Genomic DNA, 9,746 nt, shown 5'->3' with positions numbered 1-9,746 from the left:
AGTGACTAGGTATGCTCACATTTTTGTCTGAATAACAATTTGGGGTGTTTGCATTGCCATTAAACGATGTTGGGAATCCTAATTACCGTATTTTTGGCTCTATAAGACGCACCAGACCACAAGACGCACCTAGTTTTTGGAGGAGGAAAACAAGAAAAAAAATATTCGGAATCTCAGAAGCCAGAACAGCAAGAGGGATCGCTGCGCAGTGAAAGCAGCAATCCCTCTTGCTGTTCTGGCTTCTGGGATAGCTGCGCAGCCTGCATTCGCTCCATAAGACGCACACACATTTCCCCTTACTTTTTAGGAGGGAAAAAGTGAGACTTATAGAGCAAAAAATATGGTAGGTTAAATGTGGGGTATAAATGTTTCAGTTAACCAAATGTGAGAACTTTGAATCACTAGATTTATATTTTTTATCTTGTAGCATGGTAAAAATGTTTCCCAGCTTTGCCTCCCTCCCTCCCTCCCTTCCTTATCAAGGTTTATCTTTTTATTACTGCTATGAAACTGGGACCAGAGCAGCTCATCATCTTCTAAACAGGCATTTTTGTTTAAACTAGTGTCCTTCTCAGACAAACAGGTGCTCATTGCCTTTGCAAAGAATGCCATCTCTTCCCCCCGCTCCAATGTTATGTTTGATTTCACGTTATTTTGAGGTGCCTTCTGGAATCTAACCTTGGGCAGAAATTGCCTGTATTTTCCAGAGCATTCAAGAAGGCCTCTTTCACAGATACAGCAAATCTGCCGATAATGCAGATCTGGATTTTCCAGTTCAGAGAGAGAGAGGGAGAGAGGGTTGGGGGGCGGAGAGAGAGATTTCTGCTTGTTTAAAAGGGCAGTGAATGGAGGAGGCGAATTTTAAGAAGGACGCAGCAAAGGCACAGCGCGAGAAGGAGGAGGAGGCAGGTAACTTTTCAACTTTCTTTCTCTCTGTCTCCTGCCGCGTTAATGCTCTGTGATCTTCCAAACACAGCACTTGCGTATCACCTTGAAATGTCCCTGGCAACGGATCCTTCAAATGGCAAAGGCAGTTGCAAATATTTTCCATGTGGGAGACGGGGGCGGGGGGGGGGCCGAGACACACACTTTTACATGCATATTAAGATACACTCAGCTGCCTTGGGATGAAATGTCTTGGAACCTAGATAACGCCGGCATTCACACACACACACACACACACACACACACACACACACACTCTCTCTCTCTCACACACACTCTCTCTCTTTCCCTCAATCCCAGAATTACCTTCTTGACTTTCACATGGGATGCCTTTCAGGAAATGGACCAGTCTCTGCCACCATCAGTGGTGCAGAAAAGCTCATCTGCGTTCTGAGGAAGAACCCCAACTTCAGACCCTCGGAGTTGTCCCTATTTCCCAGGGACAGTCCTGGATTTACAGAAGCTGACCTGGTTTCTGATTTGACCCTGGAATCACAGAACCGTAGAGTTGGAAAAGGGCCCCCATATAGTCCAACCCTTCACAATCCAGGAATCTCAGGATCCATGACAGGTGACCATCCAACGTCTGCTTGAAGACCTCCAAGGAAGGAGAGGCCACAAGCTTCTGAGTGCATCTGTTCCACTGCCCAACACTTCTTGCCATCGTAAAGTTCTTCCTGATGATGTTCAGTCAGAATCTCCTTCCTTGTAACTTGAAACCATCAGTTCGAGTCCTACCCTCCAGAGCAGGAGAAAACAAGCTTGCTGCATCTTGTCCCAGTTTTCATTAGGACATCCCTATTTTCATTGGAGACATGCTGGAAGGTCTGGTAGGATGTTCCCATTTTTGTTGGAGAAACAAGACGGGGGTATCGGCACACTCAGCAGAACCGCAATTTCACTCCCACCCCCAGGGGTGCAGATGTGCTGGGCCCGGGGCTAACCCGTGAAACGCAGTCCAGGACCGGTCCAGAATCCGAAGGTTCCGCTAGGAGCCAGTCCGACAGGGCCAAGGCAGGACACGAGGCAGGAAACCAGGCAAGGCCAAGCACTGAATTTCAGGCAGGATCTAGCAAACAGCAGTGTTGCTCCCACAACCTGGGACAGGGTCTGACAGCCTTTTGTCTTTGTCAGGGCAGCGGCCGGTCCTGATCCCCCGGCGACTCACCTCCCTGTTTTGCCCGAAGGCGAGCACTCCTCCTGCGAGTACTCAGGTCTCTCCTTCTCTCAGACCTCAGTCTCTGCAGCTCAGGAGACGTCGGTGGGTTACCAGACCCAGAGGCTGCCTCAGCCTCCCCTGACCCAACTGGTAGTGGAGCAGCTGTAAGTGATGGCCCAGCTGGAGGCAAGGAGGTCATCCCCGCATCTGGAGCCAGGGCAGGATCAGGCCCCTGACTCGGCCCAGCTGGTGTTTGCTGCAGGGGAACCTGTGCGGACTGGGACTCTTCAGGATCAGGTCTCAGACTAGGTTCAGATGCCGCCTGAGGCAAAGGATCTGGTGCAGACTGAGACTCCTCTGGTTCAGAGTCCGAGCACAAGTCCCAGGCCATCACAGTATGGTAGGATGTTCCTATTTTCGTTGGAGAAACAAGCAGAAACAAGACGGGGGTATCGGCACGCTCAGCAGAACTGCAATTTCACTCCCACCTCCAGGGATGCAGAAGTCCAACACATCCTGAAAAGAAAATTTCCAAAGTCCTCTGTCCAATAGCTCCATAGGCTCAGGATGTTTGGTGCCACCTGGAAAAGAAAACTGAAAGTGCTTGGGGGGGGCAGGTGTGTTTTTGGCAATGCAGCTGGCAGAAATGGGATCTCCTTCCTGTCTTTATTATAATAAATATAATATTTTTTTATTTATACCCCGCCCTTCCCAGTTCAGAAAACCAGGCACAGGGCGGCTAACAACAAATTTATAACACTTAATTGATTCAACAAAAAAACAGCATAAAATACAGTATAAAACGTGAATAATAAATTCAGAATTCAAAAATCAGTTTAGGGGGGAAATCCATCCAATAAACATTAGATGATCACCAGGGCTAGCTGGCTAAATTAGTCCTTTTGGGGCCAGCGAGGAGACCAGGGGAGAATTAGCTGTGGGATCCCAGAAAGGGCAATCTTCATAAAAAGGGGAGGGGGCGGGAAGGAAGGGGAATAAAAGATCAGGCTAAGTTCAAGTTGAAAGCCAGGCGGAATAGCTCTGTCTTACAGGCCCTGAGGAAGGAAGTTAAATCCTGGTCTTCTCTGGGTGGCAGAGGCTTCTCCAAGGTATCTGATGCCAACAAAGCTCTTCTGCCACAGGTTACCAGATGGTTTATCCACTGCGATCCCAGTGGTGAAACCTTGGAGCTTTTGCATGTCTTCTTTGCACTGCTCTGAGGCCCTGCCTCCCAAATTCAGATTCTTGTTTTTCCTGCTGGCCTGGGAGCAGCCCCCAGGCCAAAGGTTTCATTTCATTTCTTGAAAGCAACTTGTGACATTGCGTGGGGGAGAACGGTCAGTGGCTCGTATCCAAGCTCTCTCCTAGGTGAACGAAAGCTCCTTGCGGGGTGCTGGCTTGTTTTGGTTTTGTTTATTGCTTTTAATCAGATTTTGCAGATTGGCAATGGCCGTGAAAGTCCCCTTTTTAAGTGCACAGCAGATTGATAAGATATGCAAAAAGCATCCGGCTTTCAGATTTGTATGCGTATCTCTCGCTGTTTTTCGTGCTTCGGCTTCCATATAATCAGAAATACATTTGATACGAGCGAGCAGAGGACATCAGGCTGCCCTTGATCCAAAATCCCACCATCAAAGCATTCTCTGCCTCCCCCCTCCCAAAGAAGGCACTGCAGCAAAAACCCACCTAGCGAGGCTTTGAGACAATGTTGTGCCACGAACTTCAGCCTTGGGGGTCCCTGGGGGAAATTTTAAGCATAACACAAGTCTCTTCTCATTCCTGCAGTTTCCTGCTGTCCCTTTATCGATCCATTTTGGCCAAAAAGGTCAGACAGAAAGGATAACTAATTGTGATGCATTAAGGGGCCGCCATGGTCTTTAAACAGTTTTCTCTGTGCCTAGTTCTTTATTTAATGTTGTCTTTAGAAAAAGTGTTCTTCCTTTATTTTTATTTTTTTAAAAAAAACCACACATACACCAGTAGCTATATACCGGTGCCAACTTTTCAGACTAATTGGAACATAAGTAGAGCCTTCTATATCAGGCCAGTGGCCTTATTCCCCTGCACGTCCACTCTAGGAAGACAAGGAATGTTGTACTTGACTGTTACTTATGTCTGGCATCGTGTTCTCACAACCAGATGCATGAACATGTTGCTCCGATTTCCTTTGAGCACCTCAGCGAGGCGGTGGGGGGGGAGGTTCTTGTTGTCTGGACATCCCAGGACACTGCCTGGGCTTGTGCCCCAGAGAGGTCACTTCAGTGCTGTTAACGCAGCGGTTTGACTTCACCCCCAGAAGCGCACTCCATTGTCTGTCAAGATGCCAACAACTGTGGGATGTGATACATAAGTAGCAAACAAGTACAACATTCCTTGTTTTCCTAGAGTGGACATGCAGGGGAATGTTTGGTCCAGCTAGTCGAAAACTTCCTGTTTCCTCCTGGCCTGGAGCATCTTTCCTCTTGCATGTGACTAAAGGTGGGTGTGACCTTACCTGTGCAGGTAACAAAAGGACAAGGCACGCTGCACACTCTCTCTCTTTTGACTTCCTCCATCGTTGGAGCAGCTTTTTAGCTAGAGATGCTCTGCTGGCTTCCAGCCAACAGAGGACACTGGGGTTATCCCCACATGGGATAGATCCACATGTATATACTTTGTAACTAAGTCTGCCTTCTGGGATCCAACTGTGAACTGATGATGATGTGAGTAAACTTCTTTTATATACTTTACATAAGATTGTGGCGTGTTCATTCTTTTAAGAGGGATATAAGGGAACCTAATAGTGAGAGGCTTAAACGAGCCTGCAACCAGCTATCTGCTGTGCATTTAACAGGTGAATCTCTGCTATGTGAAGGAACTTGCTAGCGCAAGTTAGGAAGGATATTAATGAACAATATATCCTCTCCTGCCTCCCTGAAGAACCAGGTGCACATTATAGGAAACCAGCAAGCCAGATTTGTGCACAAGAGTCCTCTCCCCTCCTGTGGTTTTCAGTAACTAGTATTCGAAAGCTTGGCTGCCTCCAATTGTGGGGGCAGCGCATGGCCATTGCGGCACGTGACCATCGATAGACCTCTCCTCTTCCATGAATTTGTCTAATCCTTTGTTAAAACCATCCAAGTTGCTGGCCCTGTCTGCCCCCTGTGGGAGGGAGTTCCACAGGCTAACTCTGCATTGCATGAATGACTTTCCTAAATCTTCCAGCATTCGCTTCATTGGATGTCCACGAGTTCTGGTGTGGTGAGAAAGGGAGAAAAAACCTCTCTGTCCACTTTCTCCACGCCAGGCATAATTTTACAAACTTTTAGGAAGTCGCCTCTAACTTACCTTTTCTCTAAAAAGTCCCCAACGCAGAAACCTTTATTTGCTCCACCCCCTTGACCATCTGGGAGGCCCTCTTCTGCACATTATAAATATACAAAAACTGTCCCTCCTACTTGCAAAATGCTACAGATACCATGAAAATGGAATGTTTCTGCAGGTCCCCTTCTAAACAGAGCATCCAAAATGTGTCCCAAAGGCCCTGAAGGCAGGGGCGTAGGAAGGGGGGGGGCAGGGGGCAGGTCGTCCCGGGTTCCATCATGGAGGGAGGTGACAAATTATCAAGGAACAATTACTGCACTACTAGGGCGGTTCATAAAAAACTTTTTGTTTTGGAAATGCCTGCTCCAAAGGTCTTATCTTACTACACTAGGGATTATTTGGCTATATCTGAAATTTCATGCATATCAGTTAATATCTTGACCCTCCTCCACGAAAATAACTGTTTACTTGGCTTTTCATATGTCGCGAAGGCTGAAATTTCAATTCAGTGGAGCCAAAACTCAACCCATCCTGTAGATTTAAGTATCTGTCCACAGTCGCCTACTTGTTACCAGGGGCCCAGAATCCACATTCCTTTGTAAGAAAATATGAAATAACATAAAACCATTTTTGCAGGCAAAAAATAAAATAAAATAAAAATCAACGTGGGGGGGGGCAGACAATAAATTTCCCACACTGGGTACCACCTGACCTTCCTACGCCTCTGCCTGAAGGACTGTCTTTATTTATATATTGCACTTTTTGCTTGGGTCAGGCCCGGCCCTTCCATTAGGCAAGAGAGACCAAGTGGCACACGCAGCTCTCGCCTCCAACAGAAGGTTGCAAGCCTCTGCGCTCAGGAGGAGGGACAGCCAGAGTGCTGCTGCTGCCCTGCCAGCCTCACACTGCCCAATGATAGGGCCGGCCCCAAGTCCTGCATCCCGGCTTCTGACCCACACATAGTCTAAGCACACCAATTGCATGGCTGAAAGCAGGCCATTTGCACCCTCCACGGTCAAAACACAGGCTGTGAAGAGTGCCTTGCAAGAGAGGCCAGGAGCCCAGCCCAAAGCGACCACCCCCGCTTCTGCGATAGACCCCTGGAGCTCTGCTGCCCCATCACACTCTTGAACAGAAGTGCACATGTCTGAGCGAGAGAGTGCATCCCAGCACAGCAAAACATTAGGCGCTCAGGTTGTGACTTTTGCTCGTCTGCATGTGCAGAACAAACATTAACTTTCGTATGGTTTGCAACTTAGGACATTATTCATTCTCCCTCCTTCTCTCTCAAGCTCGTTTCTTCTCTTCAATTAAATAAAAACCAAGGCCTTTGGGCCTCTCTGCAGAATGGACACGTCTTCAGAATCACACCTGCAATTACATTTCCTGGACAGCTTTTTTCGCTTCCATCTCCAAAGCGGCGTCAGAGCTTATAACTTCCTTTCTGTTCTCAAATGATTTGTCGGGCACCAGAGGAGGTGGAAGACTTTGCGAGAGGCACGCGCAACCACGAGGTTGTGGGTGTCTGTGTGCATATATGTGCGCCCACACCCAGGGCCGGATTTAGGTTTGATGAGGCCCTAAGCTACTGAAGGTAACGGGGCCCTTTCTATGTCCAGCTGTCCTTTGTCCACAACAAATTACCGCTGTTTTTTGTGTTGAATATATGCTATATGGTAATTGATGGACCCAATAGGTATCTCAAGCCATTTGCGCATGTAGCCATGCAACCAGTCCATGCAGAATGTAGGCACCCTATATATAGAAAGGAGCAAACCAGTGATATTTTAGGAAGCAGGCTAGCAGGTGGGGCCCATGACTTACATCAGAGGAGCCTACACAATATAAAACACTGTTGCAGTATGTAGGTTTTATTATATTTGTTTTTTATCTTATGTTTTGGAAATGTACATCCAGTTGTTTTTTTCCTTTAATTTTTTTTTTGGACCCCCCCAAGAGAGTGGGGCCTGAAGCTATAGCTTGTTTAGCTGATATGTAAATCTGGTACTGGCCACACCCATAACTTTTAAAACAGACAATACTATTCTTTTAAAAATGACAATCGAATGTGAATATTGCAGCCAGATGTTTCTTATTTTAAAGGATCGAGGCATTTGCTCACATACACCCCTTTCTCCCTTTATTAGGGCAACTTTTCCTTACCTATCAGACTGAAAGTTCCCCAGGGCAGATCTCCCTCTCTCCCTCCCTCCCTCCCTCCCTCTCTCTCTCTCTCTCTCTCTGTATTTATCACATTCGTATCCTGCTTTTCATCCAAAGAACTCAGAGCTGTCCTTACACCACTCCTGTGAGGTACACACACGGAGGGATAGCTCCTTGCTCAAACCCACCCAGAGGCTCTTTCAGCCCGATGGAACCTTAATGCAGATATCTGTACTTAAAATTTTTAAGCAGGTAAAACATAAATATTGTATGGTGGACGTGCCGCCCCCTTGCAGCCTTTTACAAATGGCTGTATCTCAGTGCATCTTGCATATTCAGACCATTGTTGGTTTTAGAAATCTGTCCTTTTCCAGCTAAAAGTCCGAGCAAACTTCAGCTGGTATGAATTTTCCAGGGCGCTCTGATCTCGGTTTCTCTAATCAACTGGTGCCTTGGGGAGGGAATAGGTTAAACACTCCCCCCACACACATTCCCTCTCTCTCTCTCTCTCTCTCTCTCTCTCTCTTAATAGTACCCTTTTCTTTTGAAACTGGCTTTCCTTTCAAAGGATTCATCAGCAAGGGGGGCAAATCAATGCTCTCCCCGCCAGCACAAACATGGCTTTAAACAATGCAGATTTCCAAGTTAGAAATCTGTGCCTTCCCCTTAACAGTATATCTCTCACCGTGCCTTGAAAAATGGCACATTAACGATGCAACAACAAGAAAATGTGCACACCCAGCACTCTCTCGGATTCTGGAAGTGTGACTGCAGATTCTCTCATCCTCTTGCTTTTCCCAGCCCTCCCCAGGGATTTAGAGCTCAAAGCAAATTCTGTATCAAATGCACAGCAGGCAGGAGGGATGTTTGTGGAAATAAGAGCGTAGCTGTACTCTCTCCAGCCTAGCTTGGGAAGAAATCCGGGTTGATTTTTTGGGCAGGCAATTAAGAGATGGAAGGAGGGAGGGAGAATCTCTCTCTCTCTCTCTCTCTCTCTCTCTCTCTCTCTCTCTGTGTGTGTGTGTGTGTGTGTGTGTTACAAATAGGAAGCAAGCAGGAGAGATGTTCAGGATGGGCTGGTTTCTAAGGTCTTCCCAGTGTTGTGACTCACCTCACCTGGGAGACTACAGAGTAATCTCAGACCTAAAGCTCCTGTCCTTCCCCCACTAAGCCGGCTCTCTGGGAAGCTGGACATTTTGAGCTGATGAGAAATCGCTGGAAAATTCTGTTTGCCCACACGCTGCAACGTGATGTGATCCTATCAGCTTGCCAGGCAAACGCAAATCGCTTAACCCTGAACGAGGGAGAGCGGAGCGTGTTGAACAGCACAACGGCTGCTGCTGTATTAGGTTGTGCAAATGCAGAAACAGGTGTGTGTAGAGAGGGAGACACACTACTGCCAGGCCATCCTGGGATTGAAATTGCGGGTTGCTTCAGGAAGCGTTGGCTCTTCGCAGCAATCCGTGGTTCGTTTTATTGGGATTTCTCGAGGACACTGCTCAGGGCCCTGGGCTCAGGGACAGAGCCCCCACTTTGCAGAGAGAATGGTTCAGTCCCCGGGGGTCTCCAGGTCTGGCCCAAAGCTTGAACTGGGGCCCTCACTCATTATAATACATAAAATTTGGAAGGAAATCAGGAGTCCCATCAAATGAGGTTGATTGCTTGAAAGAGCATGGATTGCAATGAAGTTTAAGGAAATCATTTCATAAAGAAGGAAACTGAGCTGGTTCAAGTCCAATTCATAAGACTTTGGGCTTCAGTCTCGCACGACTCTCAGGGACCCTTTCAGCTCTGCGGTTTTATGTTCTTTTATGTGGGTGTAATTGCCACTGTTCTGAGTAGAACTTACTTCAGAGTAAACAGGTTTAGGATTACCCTCAGAGCCACTGGCGGACTCTCAACAGCTGTGAGTTGTCTTAGTCACATTTTTAAAAACTATGAAGCAATTTGCAGATTTCAGATGCGATCCCGCCTTGTCTGAGAGTCCATTGCATTCCTAACTACTTGTAATAATTTTGGGTGGTTTTTGGGGGGGAACAAAAAACAAACCAAAAGGGTAAAACTTCGAACCCTTGTAAAGGCTGCTTTATTAAAGTTACGTTTTCTGAAATAATTTATTAAATTTACACCTCACCCTTCCTCCAGGAGTGCAGGGATAAGGGCAGGCTTCCTCAAC

Source organism: Podarcis vaucheri (assembly GCF_965113315.1).
Source record: "Podarcis vaucheri genome assembly, chromosome: 14".
Classification (NCBI taxonomy): Eukaryota; Metazoa; Chordata; class Lepidosauria; order Squamata; family Lacertidae; genus Podarcis; species Podarcis vaucheri.
This window is presented reverse-complemented; position numbering follows the sequence as displayed.